The sequence below is a fragment of the Rhipicephalus sanguineus genome, chromosome 4 (genome assembly GCF_013339695.2).
Source record: "Rhipicephalus sanguineus isolate Rsan-2018 chromosome 4, BIME_Rsan_1.4, whole genome shotgun sequence".
Taxonomy (NCBI): Eukaryota; Metazoa; Arthropoda; class Arachnida; order Ixodida; family Ixodidae; genus Rhipicephalus; species Rhipicephalus sanguineus.
Genome location: NC_051179.1, coordinates 203,786,091 through 203,808,545, shown reverse-complemented (window position 1 = coordinate 203,808,545; position 22,455 = coordinate 203,786,091).

Sequence of the window (22,455 nt, the reverse complement as noted above, 5' to 3'; positions counted from 1 at the left end):
GTCGAGCGACGAAGGGGTGACGGAGAGCGGCGCCTGGCAGGACGGTAGCTCGGAGCCGTCTCGAACATTGCAGGTGGAGAGGGAGAGCGGCCGGGAAGCGTTGCAGAAGGACGGCGCTGGAAAGTGGACCCCGTGGAAAAGTCGTCCCGTTAGTAAGTGTCAAACCCACGACGCTCGTCTTGCTGACGCTTGCGACAGAAGCGGGCGATGTGTCCACGATAGCCGCAGTAGTAGCAGGTAGGTCGCGTTGGGCGCCATGGTGGATAGTAGGGCTGGTTATGTGCGCTGGGGGATATTGAAGCCAGGTGGGCTGGCGTCGCCTTCGGTGGCATCGATGGAACGGTGGCCGGGGTAATTGCGGCGACTTGCGCGTATGTTGGTTGTGGCCTTGGGACGAGAGGGTCTGAATACGCAGCACCAGTCATAGCCGCCAACTCCTCCTTAACAACGTCACGCAAACTGGTACTGGAGGCGAGAGAAGGTACCGCACCTGTTGAAAAGCCGAGCGACTGCAGTTCTTCTCGTATGATGGCGCGGACCATCGCGCGCAACGAGGGATCGGCAGTAGGGTTGTTATGAGGGGTGTCCGGCTGCAACCGTGCGGATTCAAGCTCGTCCAGACGCTGGCACGTAGCAACAATATCAGCGACTGTAGCCGGGTCCATTATCGCCAAAGCATTGAAGGCGACAGTCGCGATGCCTTTCAGGAGATGACGCACTTTGTCTGACTCTCCCATGGAAGCGTTGACGCGACGGCAAAGGGAAAGTACATCCTCTATATACGAGGTATAAGACTCGCCCAGTTCTTGTTTGTGAGTGTCCAGTGTTCTCTTCGCAAGGGCGGATCGAACCGCTGGAGTGCCAAACACTTGTCAGAGACGCTCTTTGAAAGTGCTCCAGTCGGGAAAGTCGATCTGAGGGTTGAAAAACCAAGTCTTCGCCACGCCTGTGAGGTAGAAGGAGACGTGACGGAGCTTGTGCGGATCGTCCCAATGGTTCGCAGCACTCACGATGTCGTATTGGTCGAGCCAATCCTCCACATCTTCATTGCGAAGTCCAGCGAATAAATGGGGATCGCGATGGGGCCCGCTGACGATCCAAGGTGGAGAAGCCGCGGCAGCCGTAGCGGCAGAGGTAGATGAAGTGCCTGAGGGTTCGTCCTGCGGCATGCTGGTGGACAACTGGCACAAACGGCGACCTGAACGAAGCTCCAGGAGGTAAAGCGGGCGAGGAGAGGACGGGGAACCGATGAGAACCCTCCACCACTTGTGACGTCGCAGTTGACACGCCTTGAATAAGCCTTCGAGCCTTAGGGAACCGAACACATCCGAGGCACAGAACAAGCTCAAGATATGTCCCCACAAGCGTAGATGATGAAGAACACCATGCGATGATGATAATGTACAGCTGATGAAGAAGGGCCTGATAAATGCCCACATTATATATATATATATATAATATATATATAAATATATATATATATATATATATATATATATATATATATATATATATATATATATATATATATATATATATATACTTATACATATACGGTGCACGACGGCGGCGATGAGGACGGACAAAAACCAGCCGAGACTGTCCGTATAATTGCTATCGCAATAAAAAAACTAAGAAGAAGAACGCGGGTGATGATAGCTATTTACAAGTGAGAACGATGAAGCGCGTTAAATGTGCTTACAATGTAAATATGAGGTGCCGTTGTGGCCGTCGCTTTTTATAGTGAGGTGGTGTAAAACAACCGAACATGTTGAAGACAAGGAAGGGACTGCCTGACCCTTCTTTTTATTCTCCGTAGTCGCCGAACGTGCACGAGCTGGGCACCGATCTTCTTCGTATTCTTCGCGCAAAGCGTCGTCCTCTTATAGAGCGATAGAAGAATACGCGCGCCGAGCGTCGTCTTCTATCGCTCTTATCATGCCCGGGTTTGAAAACTAGTCGCCCCGACTGAATATAGCGCGTAATACATAACGTAACAGTGAAACAGAGGATAGGTGAAACATAAGTAAACGCGTTTAGGAGTGTGGTTTGCTGGGCCAGTTGGTACATGATGAGTAGTGAAGGGTTCCAGCAATTTCAAACAAGCGCACAAAAAAGGATACGCACAGTGACAACGTATTGTTATAGCGCAGCTCAGTTTGAGCATAAAGAAAAGAGGCTTCAGCGAAGAAGGAAACACAGGCAACAGGATTAGCGCTCATCCTGTTGCCTGTGTTTCCTTCTTCGCTGAAGACTCTTTTCTTTATGCTCAAACTGAGCTGCGCTATAACAATACGTTGTCATAATGCACCAACTTGCCCATTCTGCAGTACTTGTCGAAACGCACAGGACAAGGCTGGACTTACAACTCCGTTGTAAGGCGTACAGTTGTAAGTCCAGCCTTGTCCTGTGCGTTTCCTTTCTTGTGCTCGTGTTTGAAATTGCCGGAACCCTTCACTATTCATATATAAACCAGCTTAAACTATCTTACTTGTAAGTATTTACAAAAAGGCAGGCAACCTTTTTACACTTTCACGCATGCAAAAGAACGTAAAAAACTATCAATAATTTACACTGCACGGCACACATGTACATTTTTGTCCGAAGCATGAGGTTGCTATATCTGAGCAATGGGTTTAGATAGAGTCTTAATTTTTCATTCACTTCCCATGTCATTCACTTCCCATATCACTTCCCATGTCATCGGCCAGTTCAATCTCGTAATTCACGGGAGACAGTCCATTCACTATCTTGTGAGGACTAGTGTACGATGTGGTTGATTTCACACCGAATGATGGAGCCTTGAAGAGCACCAGGTGTGCTCTCTGAAACATAACTTGCTTGTCGAAGTGTTTTTTTTGTTTTTCTTGAGCCAGTCTGATGTACGTCGCAGCGAGCTCTCTGGCTTTTTGCAGTCGCTCACGCACTACCGCGAAATTGCTAGGCTGTTAAATCAATCAATCAATCAATCAATCAATCAATCAATCAATCAATCAATCAATCAATTATTTATCAATCAATCAATCAAGCAATCAATCAGTAATTTGCTATTCATAACAAAATTGAGTACAATGCGTAATATTTAAAAAGTCGGGACCCCAGAACTCGATGTGAGTTATGGAAGGTCTCCCTCAGACAGATAGTACTATTTATATCCGTGTCAAAAGATCTTCTACATAGGTATATACAAAACAAAACGTTATACAATGCGCAAAAGGAAACGAAAATATGCAAAACGTAAAAGATAAAGGAAAAGAAAAAATCACACCATCTCCCGCTAAAGGGGACCATGAGGCGATGCGAAGCAGTGTTTCGGCATGTAAAGCCCGCGTTTCAGAGGTGGAGTGGTGAGGGGGAAATGGGAGAGGGAGCGTGGAGAGGGGAGGGGAAAGGGAAATTGGAGGGTGAAGGGGGAGGGGAAAAGGGGAAGGGGGAAGGGGTGGGAAGGGAAGGGGGTGGGAGAAAGGGAGGGTAAGGGGAATTGTGATGTGGAGAGGGGTAGGGGAGAGGGAAGTGGAGAAGGTTTGCGCATGCGCAGTAAGGGTGGTCACGCCGCACACCACCACCACCGGATTGAACTCCGCTATAAGATGCTTCACATCTAAAAAATCACAGCATATCCACGGAGTGAATGATGATGAGTGGGCGAAGCTGCGGAGGTTCATCGGTAAACCGTGAATCTTCCGTGAATTCTGCCCAGTACATCATCACCGACGTGAGATCGGGCGCGTTTATACTAAAGGTTCGATGAGTTATGACGACTTGCAGCTCACTTTAATTTTACATGTACGCTGTGAATTTTCATTGTTTAGAAAACCATTGCTTTAGAAAACACCTTGCGTCTTTCGTTAAGCAGCTGGCGTCTTTTTCGTTTTGCTTTAGAAACATCTGGCGTTCTTTCGTTTTGATTTTACAAAACATCTGGCGTCTTTCGTTGTTTATTTCATCAATCAACGGCGTTTTGAACAAAATTTTTATTGTTTAATCACGCACAGGAGAAATCTCACCAGGCACTACCTTGGAGGTAAACAATGGCTGCTAATGGGAATGAGAGACAGAAGAAGTCGGCTTTTAGCTAACACTTACACTTCTACAGAGACAGAAGAATTCGGCTTTTAGTTAACGCGCACGCTGCGAATTTTTTATTGTTCAACAACGCACAGGAGAAATCTCCCACCGGCACCACCTTGGAGGTCAAAGGGTAAGACTTGTTACTCACTACTACGAGCACGACGAGGGACGAACGGGTGCCGCCTTAAGGAGCTTCGCCCCTGAAAATCCCCGCATATCCACGAAGTGAATGAAGGAGCTGGCTCCATAGGTTAAATACGGTAAACCGTGAATCCTCTGTACATCTGATCAATCACCATCATATAAAGAAGTGACACGATAGTTGTGATGTGACTGTATATAGACATTATAAACACAATGTTTATAATTTACATATCGATACACTATAAACACAAATTTACATATTGATGCAGCATACATATTTCCTTCAAGAGCTCATTTGCGGATCACAAAAGCTCGGGGGAACGTTTTCCTTTTAGATGTTGTGATAAGTGAAGTGCTTGTTTTGTGAAGTGCGCGAGTGCAATTAGTGTGTCATTTAAAAAGTGCGCGAGTGCACCGGCGCAAGAAAGACGACGACGACGACGACCGATTGTGTGGACGCGCGCGTTCGCGGTGTATTCGGCGAAGAAGACGATGGGCAGACGAGACGCGTGAAGTTCCGACCAATGAGAGGCCCCCACGCTGGTTTGGAAGAAGCCCGAAGGAAGAACGGGGCAGACGTGGCCGGGACGCGACGGAGGCAAACAGGCGACCAGGGCGCGGGGGTGGCGGCTGAGTTCCTGAGGCAAGGCCGCTGCGGGCTCCCACCTGGCCGTGTACCCGAGCAACAACCATAGTCTGGCGTTGGCCAGGCTGCTCGTCGTCTGGCGTTGGCCAGGCTTCTCATCGTCTGGCGGTGGCCAGGCTGGTCTTCGTCTGGCGCTGGCCAGGCTCATCCCGTCTCCGGTTCCACGTCCCAGCGTCGGAAGACGAACGCTGAAAGGGCGCCTACCTTGGTTCTCCCGACGCCACCTTCGACCGAGCGACGCCTGGACTTCAGGTCTACATTGACTGCGTCTCGCCTCGTCAACCCTTGCCGTCTCCACGAGTGCCGCTACTGAACGGTGACAGTCGCTTTTCGTCTCGCATACGCTGAACTTGTGCACACTTAGCATGTCGCGATTCTTTGGTTAGTTCAGTTAATTTCTCCTCTCATTTGCATGCTTTGTTTATTGTTTTCTCCTATTTCTTTCTTGTATCTGGTTTATTAAAATATATCCAGTTGTTTTTTTTTCTGTGCACAAACGGTCTCGTGTCCCCTTTCTCGATGTCGGTTTTGACATCGGCTTACATTCACACGAACCTACACGAGAGCATATTGGTTATTTAATAGCCTCGTGACAACTGGCGTCCGCGACAGGACGAGGCCGTTTATGCAATGTAGTGTTTTGCTAAAGGAGAGAAAATGACGACGTCAGATTTCACGGCGTTAGCGATACGCGTGGGGCTAGAGGGCGATGAGTTGAAGGCTTGGCTTGATGAGCGTGAGGCACAAGCTCGCGAAGATAGGACAAATTTAGAAGAATTGGCAAGGCGCATGGGGCTAGAAGGTCAGGAGCTCATTGCGTGGTGCGAGGAACGAGAGAGGCGAATCTGTGAAGAGATAGCTGAAGAAATAGAAGCGCGGAAAGAGCAGTTGGAGTTTGAAAGAGAATTAAGGAGAAAGGAGATGGAACTTCGAGAGATGAAACAGAGAACGCTTCAGCTAAGGATTCAGCTTGCGGAGGCGGAAAAGAAGCGGCAAGGCAGTAACAGAGAAGCAGAGGGTAGGGGTGAGCCCAGCGAAGGTCTTAGGTCACAGCTAAGTATGGGTTGGCATAACTTAGCAAGAAAGGAAGGCTCAAGTTCCTCTGAAAGTGATGTCGCTATCCAGAAAGCTGCAAAAGATTGCACACTTAGTGAAGCACATACAGAAAGAGGGAGCCCTAGTGTAAGGGTAATAGATGTTCCCACGGAGGCTGTTTTCGAAATCTGTTGGGCGACATTTAGTGAAGACGCAGAGTCTTCAGATATACCGACTGCAACAGAAATATGCAACACAGCTCTGCGCGAAAGCAGTGCAGGAAGAAAGTCGGTCGCCGCAGAGTCATGTCTAGCACAGGCCACGAGAGTGGATGGTACGGATATGGTCGAGAACCATATAAGTAAGCCTCCCAAAAAGAGAGCAAGAGTAACGTATCGAGTAAATGCACAACCGATTTGTGTGGGAGAATTAAAGCAGAGTGCAGAAGCAATGGTCGAAAAACGGAGAACAGAGTCGAAAGCTCCGTCAGCACAATGTGATTACGAGGGCCGGCAAGATGACGCAGATGGAGGGGTCAGCAGTGTTGGAGAACAAGACGCTGCAGTAGTACAAAGTGATCCCCAAGAGAGTAATATTTCACCAGTTATTTGCTATTGGAGCAGTGAGGGAGCCGACTTTTGCTCTATTGTGTCTTGGGCTGCACAAGTCACTTCTTGTGAGGTTTCTGAACCATTAGAAGCTAACGGGCCGAAGCAAGGCACTCTCGTGAAGGAAGCCGTCATTCAGACGCGCCTGCATTGGTGCGCCTGGAGACAACGCCTCCGACTGGAATGTAGACATTCCGGCGGTGACGCTAGCAATTTGGTGGTTGAGAATCCGATGCTTCACAGGTTTAGGTACAGATTTCACAGGTTTTGGTACAGACGAGCCCACGGTGGAAAATTAATCCAAGGACGTCAGTTTCTTTTCTCTAGCCAGGTCATCAGGGCTGTTCGGCTTGTTTGGGACGCTATCACTTGACCGTCGAATTCAAATAACCGGTTGCTCCTTTTGGATTTTGATTGCGGACCACCGAGGTGTACGTATTGTAAATATTTTAGCTCATTAAGACTTGTTACAGTGATACAAGTGTTCATGTGTTCGTGCGAACTCAAAGAAGGTATCCTGTGTGGTGAAACACGCATCCTGCAGTTTTTTCCGTTGGAAAAAACTTTTCGAAAAAGGGGCATGTTGTGATAAGTGAAGTGCTTGTTTTGTGAAGTGCGCGAGTGCAACTAGTGTGTCATTTGAAAAGTGCGCGAGTGCACCGGCGCAAGAAAGACGACGACGACGACCGATTGTGTGGACGCGCGCGTTCGCGGTGTATTCGGCGAAGAAGACGATGGGCAGACGAGACGCGTGAAGTTCCGACCAATGAGAGGCCCCCACGCTGGTTTGGAAGAAGCCCGAAGGAAGAACGGGGCAGACGTGGCCGGGACGTGACGGAGGCAAACAGGCGACCAGGGCGCGGGGGTGGCGGCTGAGTTCCTGAGGCAAGGCCGCTGCGGGCTCCCACCTGGCCGTGTACCCGAGCATCAACCATAGTCTGGCGTTGGCCAGGCTGCTCGTCGTCTGGCGTTGGCCAGGCTTCTCATCGTCTTCTTCGCCGAATACACCGCGAACGCGCGCGTCCACACAATCGGTCGTCGTCGTCGTCTTTCTTGCGCCGGTGCACTCGCGCACTTTTCAAATGACACACTAGTTGCACTCGCGCACTTCACAAAACAAGCACTTCACTTATCACAGATGTGAAGCATCTTACAGCGGAGTTCAATCCCGTGGTGGTGGTGGTGGTGGTGTGCGGCGTGACCACCCTTACTGCGCATGCGCAAACCCTCTCCACTTCCCCTCTCCGCTCCCTCTCTCCCCTTTTCCTCTCCACATCACGTCTCCCCTTCCCTTTCCCCCTCTCATATCCCTTTCCCATCTCCTCTCCACACCCCTCTCCACTCCTCCTCTCCCCTCCCATTTCTCCTCCTCTCCCTCCCACCTATCCTCATCTGCCCTCCCCCTTTCCCCTCTCCCCTCCCCCTCTCTACTACCCCTCTCCCCTTTCCCCCTCTCCACTCCACCTCTGAAACGCGGGCTCTACATGCCGAAACACTGCTTCGCATCGCCTCATGGTCCCCTTTAGCGGGAGATGGTGTGATTTTTTGTATAATGGCTTTGTATAATGCGTCGGTGCTGGTAGTCGCTTGTGCTTGCTGTCTGCGCTGGCGTTTCTTACTTAGACTGGACGGGGCGCGCACACAGACAGGGACACAAGAAGGAAACGACACGAACAACGCAAGCGCCTACTTGCTACTAAAGTTTATTGTAAAGAAACCACGTACATATAATCTGTCACTTCTGTCACATGCATGACTAGTAAAGCAGCAAAAAAGAGAGGGAGTTAAAGAAGAACCCAAAAATATACACGTGGGGCTAGACATATCTGCTTCACATCAGACCCTCAGTGTCAGTTAATCAGACCCTCAGGGTCAGTTAATACGAAAATTCATTGTCAGTTAGAGCTACGGAGGGTGCACTCACGCATTGTCCCCCACATCTCCTAATGTGAAACGCCTCTATCACAATGACCTCGTTAAGTATGCCACAGATAAGAAATGGCACCTAATGACTGTAGATAAGGAAGGCTTCTTTGTTGTAGCACCGGAGAACATTTACACCCAGAAAGCAGTGGAAGCCGTAGCAAAAAACTTCGATCCTGTGGCCATAAAACCTGGAAAAGTTAAGCAAAGAGCATTGGCGTTGTTAAAAGCAAACAACCTCGAGAAACTAGCCACAGCCGTTAAAAAGTAAAAAAATACCTTCGCTTGGATATTTTCTTCGCGGCAAAAACCCACACAGAAGACATTCCCTTTCGAGCAATTGTGACTGAACGAGGCACCTGGCAGCGAGAAGTGTCTACCTTTCTGCAAGCTCATTTACAGGTACTGTCTATCTGTGACCCATTCAGCATATCGAATTCTGAAGAACTTGTTAGTTTTCTTAAAGTGTCGAGCCCCGGCAACTGCAACTTTTTCAGTGTGGGTATACAGGACTGGTATTATTCACTGCCGTTTGATGATCTTATGAAGAGTGTTAAGCTATGTATCACGGACGACAACGATGAGCAAAAGTTCACGAGAAAATGTGGAGTGTCAGTTGGCACCTGTTTAGAAATTCTGTCCTTTTATTTGAAGTCAACTTTTGTTGAATAGAATGGACAGTTCTGTCTTCAAAAACAGGAGTCTGCATAGGTTCCAGAGTCGCCCCTATCCTGAGCAACATTTTTCTCGGAAGGTTTGACAGTCAAGCGGCGCATAGCTTAGGTGGAATAGCCACAAAAATATTTCGCTATGTGGATGATTTTTTAGTGTTCCTCAGTCCGATTTCCCTTGATAATAGTGTGAAAGAAGTTTTGAATGTGTTTAATCATTTTGCATGTGGACTTAAATTCACAGTTGAACTTCCAAAAGATGACAAAATTCAGTTCTCGAATGAATAAACCGCGCAAAAGAACGAGGACGAACAGAAGAAACAACAGACCACAGCGCTGACTCGCAACTAAAACTTTATTTCACAAGGAACAGAATAAATAGCATCTGGGAAAAGATATCAAACGACCATCAGTATGCATAAGGCAACAAAAAGTAACAACAACAACAAAAAAATAACACAATAACGTACGTGAGTGATTAGTCATGAACATGAGGCAAGTTATCGCTGAGATAAGAAACTTCAGCCTGTGACAAGGCTACCGAAGGTTGGCTGACGCATATGTGACTTTCCAATGACATGTAAAAAGCTTCCATTATTTCTCGTGTGCGCTGATCCCTGTGCCTGTGCAAAACTTCCGTCCTATCAAAACTGGGATTACAACCACTTTTTCGACAATGAAGAGCCAAATGAGAACCAGTGCCGTTTTTAACATTTTGTGCATGCTCTTGGATCCTAATGTTTATGCATCGACTAGTTTGCCCTATGTAAATCTTGCCGCAGGAACATGGAATTTATATACAACGTTAGTTTGACAATCTACAATTTTTTCCTATGTTTGACCGCGCACCTTAGCCGTTTGTCACTTTTTTCTCCATTTAACTTTCTGTGCACGGCTGGACATACCTGTCGCAACTTGTGGCCAACACTGAAAACAACGTCAACATGGTACCGATTTGCCACATTTTTAATTCCATGTGATAACCTATGCACATAAGGAATCACTGCTAAATTCTTTCTCGTGGTATCGCGATTGCCATCAGCTGGTCTGTTCGGTCTAGCTTTTACTGTTTTCGCCACTTTTTCACAAGCTCTCGTGATAACCCAAGTGGGGTATCCTGCTTCTTGTAGTCTGCACACCTGTCTTGCAAAACTTTGTTGCATCAAGTGGTGACATGATTTAAACAAAGACGACTGTATGCATGCAACGCTGATGCCGCTTTTGACCACTTTCGAGTGTTCTGATGAAAACGCTAGTAAAGGCTTATCTGCCCTAGGGGAATACTCCCAACAAATGTGATCCCCCGTACAAAAAAATAACTTTAAATCTAGAAACTGCAACTGTTTTTCGACAGGCAATTCACACGTAAAAGACAGGCCCTTACCGCATTCTCTGAATACTTTTAAAACATCAATAATTCTTCTTTGTACATCACAACTTCTTACAATAACTAAAAAATCGTCTACATAACGCACAACTTTTACAGCCAGGTCTCCGATGCTCTTTTCAATTTTAACACGAAAGTGTTTTATGCCGGGGTCCACCAAGTACATCCGTCACGGATATGACGTTGATAAAATGGACGCCAACGGGTGAGAAAGAAAAAAAACCAAGAAAGAGATACCCCGCTGGGAATCGAACCCACGACGTTGCGGCCGCGACGGCAAGCGCCCGACGCCCTAGCGACTAAGCTAACTCGGGAGATACCAGACACGGCGCGAACGCGCCTTATATCTTTCACACATTCTCTTTCGCGGCGGGCGGAGCGGGGCGGTGCCGCCGTCTGTGAGATGCGAAAAGAAGTAATGCTTCACGATCGAAACTTACTCGCGCTTACTCCGAGATTGCACGCGATATCGGAGGTCATGGTTAAAGCGTCTCGATACCAGAGAGGTGGACTGGCCGCGCTGGCGTCGCCGAGGCACCCTTGACGTAGTTACGTTCTTTGCCTTTGGCTTCGTGTTAGCGTGCGTCGGCTCATCGGAGTAGTACAGCTTCCACGTGCACCAACGGGATTTCTCCGCCGCCGACTGCTTCAATTGCGAGAGCACCGACTAACAAAACTGCTGCAACATGCGTTGCAGAACGTGATTTCGACGGGCGAATGTCGTGCCTTGGTGGAGCGAGAGCAGCGCTTGCGAGACAGAGGCCAGCGGGACGCACGCGTTTGCGGCTCAGGCTACGAACCTCTACCTCCCGTGTGGCTGAAGCGCAGTGTGTATTATCTATGCATGAGCACAGGCGTCGGCTACCCATTACTAGAAAGCGCACACCGTGCCGTTTCTCTCCTTAATTGACGACGCTTTGAAGAAGTGCATACCGGGTACCAGTGTTGATTACGAGCTTGTTGATATCATCCGATTCGCTGTGGATTCACGATTCGCTGTGTCCAAATATATGTTCACACCGTCAGCTACCACGACGGTTTAATCATGATCATGGGCGTTAGTAGTCGCGATAGAGACATGCTGTCAACATGGGTGCATCCACGTCAAACGGTGCTATAGCTGCCAAACACGAATAGACATTGTACAAGCTCTCATATATCACTACACAATTAGCACTACTTCTGTGAAGACACGTTTCACTTTCGTTTTATGCCGATTCCTATACGGAGGGATCAGCCATGTTTTTTTTTTTGTCCACATAAGCTAAAAAAATGTTACTAAGGACTGGCGCAACACTTGACCGAATGCATACTCCCGATTTTTGTAGAAAAAGCTTCCCGTCCCATGCAACAACCGTGGAATTCAAATAAAAAGACAAAATTTCCATGAAACTATCTACGGAAACTAGACATTTGTTAATGAATGACTGCTCATCATTATCATCAGTTATACAACACTTGATGCACTGCATTAACGTGTTATGAGGTAAAGAATATTACATATCTTGTACATCAATGCTAAAGCCAGTCGCCTGCCCTGGATTAGACTCATTCAAAAATTTCACCAGTGCACCAGAATTCGGAACAACAAATGGGTCATAGTATGAAAGAGCCGAGAGATGAAGCTGAAGCCACTTCGAAACTTCACACTGCCATGTGTTCGTTTCCGAAACTATGGCTCTGAAAGGGACATCAGGTTTATGGGTTTTCGCCGTGAAAAAAACCTCAAGCGTGCCAATCTTGGCCTTCTTGACCTTCGCTACTAACGCCTCCAAGTGTAAATCACCCAAAAAGGCTATAGCTCGGTCTTTCTTCTTAGCGTCATTCATACTGACTTGTCTGAAGTTTTTCTCCACAGCATTCATGGCCTTTTCAGCAAACATCCCTTGACGTAAAATCACGAAATAACCCTCTTTGTCGGCTACCACTGCATTAAGTCCACTAGCAACAAGACACCTCACGACATAAGCGATGGGATTCTTAACACTTACTCTTTGCTCCGTTTTTGAACACACATCTAGGCATTCCGATACGCAACGAACTTTTTCATCGTCAGTAACTGTCCTTGCGACCGATCTTGCCATTGCTACTTTTTCCGCCGGATCCAGCGAAGGCGCGAAGCCATGCTTAGGACCGAGACGCAATACCTTTTTGGCTGGTTCGGGCAAGTCGCATTGTCCAAGCAGCAGTAACTTCCCTTCACTAATCACTCACGTACGGATCCAGCGAAGGCGCGAAGCCATGCTTAGGACCGAGACGCAATACCTTTTTGGCTGGTTCGGGCAAGTCGCATTGTCCAAGCAGCAGTAACTTCCCTTCACTAATCACTCACGTACGTTATTGTGTTATTTTTTTGTTGTTGTTGTTACTTTTGTTGCCTTATGCATACGTGATGGTCGTTTGATATCTTTTCCCAGATGCTTTTTATTCTGTTTCTTGTGAAATAAAGCTTTAGTTGCGAGTCAGCGCTGTGGTCTGTTGTTTCTTCTGTTCGTCCTCGTTCTTTTGCGCGGTTTATTCATTCGAGATGGAATCACACCAACTTGCCCAGTTAAACGTTCTAATGAAAATTCAGTTTTTAGATTTAAGAATGCATCGTGAAGCAAACCACGTACTCTGGGCTTACATGCCACGCTCAAAAAAAAGCCCTTACTGAACTTCAATGCACACTCAAAAATCGTCAAGATGGGAATTGCTATGTCTTCTTTGGGTTTAGCCGTTAAGAAATCGTGCTCCGATAAAACAGCGGAAAGTGTCTCAAACCAACTAGAAAGATTGAGCAGAGCTGCCTTCCCTCAGCCCGTCCTACGCAAGGTTGCGCAGAAGCTACTAAAAGCAATAAAACCCGAAGAACAAGCAAATGATAAAATTAAGGAACCGGGAAAAAAGCCTTCCGTCATCCCCTACGTACACAGGCTGTCCCATGGCTTTAAAACGTGGCCAATAGGTATGACGTCGGGGTAGTATTTTCGGCACCAAACAAGTTAAACAACTTGTGCAGCCGAATAGATAGAAAACTAGCGCAAAATAAAACAGGCCAAAAACGACGAGGATGTGGAGTGAATCACCGGTAGTCATATGTAAAATGTGAAATAGGCGTTGTGTATTTGGTACCATTGTCCTGTGGTCGAATTTACTTTGGACAAACGGGAAGATGTGTTAATACCAGGCTGCAAGAACACAGAAGATCGTTGGATAAAGAAGACGGTTCACACAAGCCCCAACATTGCAGCTCGTGCGGTTACACCCCAATTTCGTTTGATGCCACAATTTTATCTAAGCACCCGGATCAGACCACCGGAGAGCTGATGGAGGCGTTTCACATTAGGAGATGTGGGGGAAAATGCGTGAGTGCGCCCTCCGTAACATTAACTGACAATGAATTTTCGTATAAACTCACATTGATGGTCTGATTAACTGACACTGAGGGTCTGAAATAAAGCAGATGTGTCTAGCCCCACGTGTATATTTTTGGGTTTTTCTTTATCTCCCCCTTTTTTTGCTGTTTTACTAGCGAAATCATGTGACAGAAGTACGTGCTTTCTTTCCAACAAACTTTAGTTGCGAGCAGGAGCTTGTGTTGTTCGCGTGATTTCCTTCTTGCGTCCCTGTCTGCGTGCGCGCCCCATCCAGTCTAAATATGAACCAATACCAACTAGCCCAATTAGCCGTGCTGGCGTCTCTCTTCAGCCTCGCGAGCTCTCACCGCAGGCTCTTGGCGGCGAGATCGCTTGCTGCCGCATTGCGGGCCCTCCGCGCTGCTGCCTTGGCTTCTTCGGTGTTCATGATGAGTAGCGGTAGGGAAGTGCACTGAGTGATCCCCGGCAAAAGAGAAAGGAAGCGCACCAAGAGCGAGCGCTATCTAAGGCGTGGCCCTCTAGCGGTCGCGCTCAGATAGCACGCGCCGAGGGCGGAGCCGCCTGAGTGCCGGAGATTACGCCTCTTCTAGTGTTGTCTTTCTTTCATTCTTTTTAGGGGCGAAGCTCCTTATAGCGGCACCCGTTCGTCCCTCGTAGCGTAGTATGTAACCAGTCTTACGCTTTGACCTGCAAGGTGGTGCCGGTGGGAGATTTTTCCTGTGCGTTGTTGAACAATAAAAAATTCGCAGCGTTAGCTAAAAGCCGACTTCTTCTGTCTCTCATTCCCATTAGCAGCCATTCTTTACCTCCAAGGTAGTGCCTGGTGAGATTTCTCCTGTGCGTGATTAAACAATAAAAATTTTGTTCAAAACGCCGTTGATTGATGAAATAAACCAACAAAAGACGCCAGATGTTTTGTAAAAGCAAAACGAAAGAACGCCAGATGTTTCTAAAGCAAAACGAAAAGACGCCAGCTGCTTAACGAAAGACGCCAGATGTTTTCTAAGCAATGGTTTTCTAAACAATGAAAATTCACAGCGTACATGTAAAATTAAAGTGCGCTGCAAGTCGTCATAACTCATCGAACCTTTAGTATAAACGCGCCCGATCTCACGTCGGTGATGATGTACTGGGCAGAATTCACGGAAGATTCACGGTTTACCGATGAACCTCCGCAGCTTCGCCCACTCATCATCATTCACTCCGTGGATATGCTGTGATTTTTTTTGTTTGAAGCTCGCTTGCGCTCGTACAGAGCATATGTCGCATGAGCCTTATGTGTAGTTTTGCCTGCGTTGATATCATCATCAAGGCACTCGAAGAGTAAGAGGAGGAAGTGTTCTCCTTGGCGCGAGTGAGCGCTCATTGTTGGCTATGCTATATGAGAACTAGCGTTCACGGCAGGAGGGATCAGAGAATGAATGAATGAGAAACTTTATTGGTGCAAAGGAATTCTGCCGGCGAAGGTGGAGCCCTCAGTCCAGGGCCTCTGTGGCCTTTGCCATCTTGCGAGCTCTGTCGAGCAGCTTGAGCTGTTCTTCAGGCTTCGAGCAGGACAGCGCAGCCTCCCACTGCTCCGGTGTTGGTGTGTTGTTTATTGGCACATCCTTTGAGTGCTGGCAGGCCCATGTAACATGATGAAGTGTTGCATGTTCCCCGCATAGCGGGCATTTGTTGTCGTATGTAGTCGGATAGATTTTGTTAAGTAGACTGAGATTTGGGCATGTATTAGTCTGCAGCTGTCTCCAGGCAACCGACTGCTCTCTACTGAGGTCTTTGTGGGGAGGAGAGTAAATCCTCCTCAGTGCTCTTTGATGTTCTAGAATTGCCCCATAGCGTCTAGTGACTGTGTCTGGTTCCCCGTCGTTGTGCGCCCCCCGGTTGGCGTACGCTCGGGCGTTGGCGTCAGCACGGTGGTTCCCAGTCACAGTTTCATGGCCTGGTGTCCACGTAATGGAGAGCACGAGAAGGTGATTTTTCTCGCCTTGAGTATGCGGATGGCAGCAGTGGATCGCGTCCGCTGCTGTATCGTCTGCACGCTTCTTGCGAGTCCCTAACTATTTCAGCAGTGGATTCTTTGCCTGGTGCGTGATGGCGAGAGCGATCGCTACTTCCTCAGCCTTGAGGACGCTGTTGCTTTTGATCGAAGCGCTGTTGACTTCCCTAAGCTGGTGATCAACAACGCTCACTACCGCCCCGGAGTGTTCTCTGTATGTGGTTCTAGCCCCAGCTAAAGGAGCAAGTTCCTAAAATCCGGAAGATCCCACGCACTGGACAGCTGCATTGCCTTCGTTATAAAAAGTTCATCCATTAAAAGAATCAAGCAATCTGGCGCCTTTTTCATTGGTTTCGTTCTCACCTTGACTACCCCTCTTACAGACGATATCTCCTCGCCACTTATTTCATAATAAAGCACGCGTACAATGTCAGCACTAAACGATGAGCTTGTGAGCATTGCGCACTTGTCGGCAACACCCTGTTATCACCGCTTGCACCGTCGGGAACGAACGAAATGAGGCGAAATCATTCGATCGCGCACGATGGTCATGCGAGACAAGGAAGAACGAGTGGGCGACTGCATGGCAAAGCAGCGTGGGAGACAATCCACAAGTGATATTTCTCGTATATAGAACAATCAAAAGTATGTACCCCAATGATGTCAAGTGAATCACTGTTCTGACGTCACTAAGTGCGCCAAAAAGAGGAGAAACGCCAAGAGAAAATAAGGCGCTCGTTTTTTAACAGCGAAGCTGTTCTAGATCGGCATAATCTGTTTGACCGTGCCGGAAAGCTATTAACATCATGAAGGGGTATGTTCCACAGAATTTGGCCAGATCCCACTACGGCGAAGCCTGTAATAACCCTGATGGGGTGGAGAACGAGTTAAGGAGAGATGGAGAGAAAGAAAAAAAAAGAAAGAGAGAAAGAAAGAAAAAAGAAAGAAAGAAAGAAAGAAGGAAAGAAGGAAACAGATAGACGGAATGAAAGATATAAAGAAAGAGAAAGGGAAAAATTCTTCATGAGGCCGGATTTCAACCGGCGTACCCTCCATCCGAAGACGCTCGAGCGTCCCACCACTCGGCTATTCAGGAACGCTAGCAGAGCATAGCATAGCCTTGTATAATATAGAGTAGCAAGAGGGTGGGAAAGGGAAGTGAGCATGAGGAGCAGAGATGTGACGGTGAGGAGATGGAAAGGAGGAGGGGAGAGAGTAAAGCGTAGCACAGAAAGAATGCAGATGAGAGAAATAGAGCGAAAAAAAGCGCAACGAAAACGGGAGGCCAATCGCAAGTTCTCCGAAAACGAGAGACAGAGAGAAAATCAACGAAAGGGAAAGAAGAAAAAGAGAGAGAAAAAAGATAGAAAGAAAGTGTAAGCAAGCATTGTGTCGTCTAGCGACCAGATAACGCACCACCTGGCGAAACCGCGCATGCGCAGTAGCTAAGCCACGCCCACCGACGGAGACATCGCGAGCAACCTGCGCCCTATAGTGCATAGCCTGGCTGCGCCAGATCGTGTCCATACAGTCACGGGGCGTTCGAAGAAAGTGCGTACTCCCGAAAAGGAAGCAGCGGATCTCAAAGCTAGACGTGTCGGTAGACGGGGAGTACGAGCGGCGACAGTCCCGTACTTGGCTGTGCCAAGCTTTGCGCGACTTAGTACAAACTGCCCGTATTTTTTGTATTTTCAGAGGCTGTTTTTGAGCCCTTTATACAGACAGGGCGACAAACACGGAGCCAAGATAGTCGTCAAGGCACCGCAAGCGCCGCTAAGAACTGAGAAATCATACAGCGGCGGAAAAGGAGGTAGACGCAAATACTTATTTGCGCATTCCCAGGCAAGAGGCGATACGTATCAATCGGGTGCACGTGGCGGTCTACGTGAGAAATATTTGATCACTCGCATGACTTCTCTCTTGTGTCCGTGTTTGCACGTCCTGTCTTTTTACCATCAATACCTAACAACTGGCTCAGCTAACTGCAGTTTTTTACAGCGAAAGCTGTTATGAGATCATTTCACCGGCCGTTTTTGGCGCCGTAGTTGTCCGCCGCCGCCGCCGCCGCCGGTGTCCGTAACCAGTATCGCTCGAAATAAGAAAAAAAACGAAATAAGAAAAAAATTCCAGGATGGAACGAGGTTCGAACCTGGGCCCTCTGCGTGGGAGCCCAGCATACAACCTCTGAGCCATTCCGGTGTTTGGAACTGCTATGAAACCACCTACCAACTAGCCCGGCAACGTGCCTTAGCGAAAAAAGGTCCTATACAGGCTTCACGTCGGGAAAGAACCGCATTAGCATATGCAATATAGCGTGGTAGAGAGTAAAATAAGCACCAAGCGTCGCGCAACGCGTCGCACAACGCGAATTCTGTAACCAGGAGTCACGCAATGCTAATTGTGCAATGAGTAGGTTGTTGAATGCTTCCAACCCATTACAAAGGACTCTGCCATAATTCTTCATCGTCGTCAGGCACAGCATCAACAAAGTGCGCATAATGCCTTACATGCGTTTAGCAGGTACCACGGCTCTTCGTAGAATGACGAAAAATGGCCCAGTGCCTGCTGCCCTACTTCTCAAACATTACAATGATTTATAGCGTAGTGGGTTCCTCGCAAGTGCACTTGTAGTGGTTGCCAAGGAAGCCCATAATCGCATGATGCATTTCGTCGGGGTCTCAGATAAATTACAGTGATTTAGAGCGTAGTGGGTTTCTCGCAAGTGCACTTGTATTGGTTGCCAAGGAAGCCCATAAGCGGATGTTCCATTTCCTCGGGGTCTCAGTAAAATTACAATGATTTAGAGCGTAGTGGGTTCCTCGCAAGTGCACTTGTATTGGTTGCCAATGAAGCCCATCAGGGCATGATCCATTTCCTCGGGGTCTCAGTAAAATTACAATGATTTAGAGCGTAGTGGGTTCCTCGCAAGTGCATTTGTATTGGTTGCCAAAGAATCCCATAAGCGCATGATCAATTTACTTGGGGTCTCAGTAAAGTTCTTCGCCCCACCCCGTCTTTCTCCCACGGCAACGTATGTTATACAGCATGACGGGAGAGGGAAATAGCAACCGGGCGTCACCCAATGCAAATTACTTAACTGGTGGGCCGTTTAAAGCTTTCAACCCATTACAAAGGGCTGAGCCATAATTCTTCATCGTCATCAGTCGTCGCGTCAACAAAGTGCACATAATGCCTTACAGACGTGCGGCCGGTGCCTCGCTTCTCCGCAGAATGACGAATAATGGCTTAGTAGGTGCTTCCCAACTTCAAAAAAAATTTATTTATGGCGTAGTTGGTATCTTTCTAGTGTACTTGGATTGTAGCCCCAAGACAGCTGACAACGGGCTCTAGAAACGCCGCTCTTCCAGCTTTCGCTGTGACTGTGCTGCGGTTTCAGCGCAGGCCTGGCGTTTTTTTCGCTCAGTGGTTAAAGCGCATTACGTCCCTTTCATTTCTGTCGGGAGTTTTGAAAGTTTCATGACGTCAAAATGACGTTGCAGAAGAAAACCGGGAACAGAGGGCACGCTGCTCGCCGAGGTCCAGCCAATTAGCGGTGGCTGAAATGGGTAGTCTATGACATAGACACATCTAGAAGAGCTCCTTTGATGAAGTGATGTATTTTGTGTCCAGATTGCTCGTTCGGGTTAAAAGAAAAGACTAACGGCGGCGCGCCGCAATTATTGTCCGGTGGCGGTGGCGTGATTTCTCTCGGGACTTCGGCAGCGGCGCGAGCGGCGTGAGTGAAAACAGGCGGCGATGGCGGCGCACAGGTCTACTCAGTATACGCTTTTAGATAATGAACTGGACAAGGCGGCCAGCCCCAACGCACGGAATAAAATCCCGTGCGGAGAAAACGTGACGCAAAAGAAAAAAAAACATGGCTGATCCCTCTGTCATAGGAATCGATATAACACGAAAGTGAAACGTGTCTTTACAGACGTAGTTGAGCGTTTGTTGTGCATTCTTTCGCCCCAAGCGCGAAGGAATGAATGCTACAGCATCAAGTTGTAATGTTACGCGAAGAACGGCAAGCCGCTCGAAACTTGCAATGCGCTGCTCAAGCGGAAAGGGCGCGCGGAATGAACATACACGGGATGAGGCGAACTGTCACAGTTGTAACATTTCTGTGTGAGCAGCGCGCTCCTTTCGCAAAAGCGGCCGCTGCAGTTAGCGAGGTGACCTTCGTGCTCTCAACGGAAACTTGCAGGCAGAGTGCAAGACGTACAGACCACCGAGATCACGAGATAAGCGCCCGCACGAGCGACCGCGCCTTGTCGAGGCGCGCGCTAATCCGCGTGGGGGACGACTTTTAAAGCGCGCTCTTCTACGCTCTTACAGTAACTCTACGCTCTTCAAGCCCTTTCCGCCATCTCGCTAGTGATAACGAAAACACTCTGTACCGCCGATCTCCGAGTATCGCCACCGGCAAATGGTGTACATAAATAGCTCGCCGTTAGCAAAGTAGTGAACATGCCGTCTGTGGCGGAGTCGTTTCGCGCTGCGCGCTGGCGATCGAGAGGTCGTAAGTTCGACTCCCGGTGACGGAACTTTTTCTTATAGTTTTTCCTTTGCTATATGTTAGTCTTTATATTTTACAACGTCATATCCGTGACGGAAATGCGTCGTTAGAGCCGTGGTGGACCCCGGCATAAAACACTTTCGTGTTAAAAAAAAGATGGTTGATCTCTCCGTCATAGGAATCGGAATAACACGAAAGTAAAGCGCACCCTTACAGGAGTAACTGAATATGTACTGTACATTGATATAAGAGAGTTTGCACAATGTGTATTGATGTCTCGCAGCTATAGCTCCGTTTAACGTGGATGCACCCACTTTGATGATTGGTGGTACATCTCCATCCCGACGACTAACGTCCATGTGAAATGATTACACAAACCCTTGTGGTAGCTGTAGTAGCTAACGGTGAATGCGTAATCAGAAAACGAGGTGTGATAGCCAGAAGAGCGTCGCATAATGGACGCAGAACTTGGTCGCCATCCCGCGGCATGTTAAAATGTGATTGAAGACCGCGGCCGGACTGGAGGGAAACGCAAAGCGCATCGTGCAGCCTCGATAGCCCAGCCGCTATTTTTCTCGGGGCGAGCGCGTGAGCGGGGAACGCGGTGTTACAACCAGGTGAGGCAGGTGCGCGTCGCAGAGCTATTTCTGGTTTGGATTAGCGTGATGCTATATGAGCGAGGCCGACACTTTTACGACGCTTGTGCTAAGTCGCCACCTCGCGGTGTGTTAAGGCATTGACAAAATTGAACTTCTATTGAAAACGCGCCGAATGGGACGGGCGTGTAACACGTTGCAGGTGCTAATCGCGGAGGCCACAGTAATGACGAATTACTTTACTTTACCGCTCCCAGAGGCCAACACCACCCCGCCGACAGCGAGAGTGGTAGATATAAAAGGCGCGTTCGTATAGCCTCTAGAGTCTGTGACCGTGGCGCAGTGGATAGCGTGCCCGGCATCTCTTGTTGCGGACCGGGCGGTCGTGGGTTTGATGCCCGTTGACGGAACGTTTTTTCTTCGCCATCTGATCGTGCAAATTTTTCCGACATCATTCCTGTGACGGAAATACGTCACTGAAGACTTGGTGGACCCCGGCATAAAACACTTTCGTGTTAAAAAGGATGGTTGATGCCACCGTCATAGGAAATCGGAATAACACGACAGTAAAGCGTGCCCTTGCAGAAGTAACTGAATGTTACTGTACATTCACATAAGAGAGTTTGCACAATGTATATTGATGTCTGGCAGCTATAGCACCGTTTAACGTGGATGCACCCACTTTGATGATTGGTGGTACATCTGCATCCCGACGACCAACGTCCATGGTAAATGATTACACAAAACCTTGTGGTAGCTGTAGCATTTAAGGTGAAGCGTAATCAGAGAACGAGGTGTGATAGCCAGCAGAGCGTCGCATATTGGACGCAGAACTTGGTCGCCATCCCGCGGCATGTTAAAATGTGATTGAACACCACTGCAGGACTAGAGGGAAACGCAAAGCGCGTCGTGCCGCTCCCCTGCCGCAATTTTAGAAGCGAAGCTCCTTAGGGTGTGGGTCTGTCCCTCCACTGTAGTATGTAGTTGTAGTAGTAGTAGTAGTAGGTAGCCGCCTCTAGTTCATGGATTGTTCACTAGATGGCGCTGTCGTAGACACCTCTAGTTCTCAGAAAGATCCCTAGATGGCGCGGAGGCGCTCGCTGCGTTGCAGATGCGTGCTCTAGTCCCCCCCTCCCCTCTCTCGCCTCGCGAGACCGACGCAGGCAGCGTCTGCTAGCGAGTTTCTTGATTGAAAAAACCGACTCCTCTGCTGCACAACCGTTCACTGACAACCCCGTATATATAGGCACTGGATTTTGATCTCCAAGGTAGTGCCTGTGTGCGATTTCTCCTGTGCGTGATTAAACAATAAAAATTCACAGCGTACATGTAAAATTAGAGTGGGCTGCAAGCCGCCATGACTCTCATCGACCCTTTAGTATAAACGCACCCGATCTCACGTCGTTGATGATGTACTGGGCAGAATTCACGGAAGATTCACATATGGCGCGTTTCATTGGTGGAAGGCAATCGTTCGATTTAGGGCGGCGACGTACGCTA